This window comes from Schistocerca cancellata, chromosome 2 (genome assembly GCF_023864275.1).
Source record: "Schistocerca cancellata isolate TAMUIC-IGC-003103 chromosome 2, iqSchCanc2.1, whole genome shotgun sequence".
NCBI lineage: Eukaryota > Metazoa > Arthropoda > Insecta > Orthoptera > Acrididae > Schistocerca > Schistocerca cancellata.
Window position 1 is genome coordinate 459,103,953 of NC_064627.1, and position 737 is coordinate 459,104,689.

At 44.9% G+C, this 737-nt stretch overlaps 1 pseudogene; it reads right to left on the bottom strand.

The window, feature by feature from the left end:
• Nucleotides 1-232: 232 nt before the first annotated feature.
• Nucleotides 233-350, bottom strand: LOC126163441 (5S ribosomal RNA; annotated as a pseudogene).
• Nucleotides 351-737: the final 387 nt, after the last annotated feature.

Sequence of the window (737 nt, forward strand, 5' to 3'; positions counted from 1 at the left end):
GTTTCACAAGCTGAACGAATGTAGGAAAAAAGCACTCCGACTTCAGGCCACGAGTGGCCTACCGGGATCATCCGACTGCCGTGTCATCCTCAGAGGAGGATGCGGATAGGAGGGGCGTGGGGTCAGCACACCGCTCTCCCGATCGTTATGATGGTATTCTTGACTGAAGCCACTACTATTCGGTCGAGTAGCTCCTCAGTTGGCATAATGAGGCTGAGTGCACCCAGAAAAATGGCAACAGCACATGGCGGCCTGGATGGTCACCCATCCAAGTGCTGACCACGCCCGACAGCGCTTAACTTCGATGATCGCATGGGAACTGGTGTATCCACTGTGGCAAGGCCATTGCAAACGAATGTAGGAGATATTTTAATATTTTCATCAGGTTGCCTTTTACTTACAATTATTTATGTGAGCTACAGTCTTCTTATCCACACGTATTCAACAAGTGGTTTTTCACAGGTAACGATCAGTAGAGTTTGCATACATAATTGGTGCATGAGCTCTAAGCTTTCTGCCTTTCTTCTAACAGCTAAAGTCACAGCCGTTACTTCAGTACACTCAAATTCTAGAGAAATTGTTACCGAGAAAACAAACTACATTAATGTGCTTCACTACTGATTTTCAGGTTTTTATCTTCAAGAATAAGTGCAGGACGAAGCATAAACAGCAACCTGGTCTTACGTCACTGCAATGTTTCAAGCAAAAACCAATAACGAGAAAGTCAGTATTATACG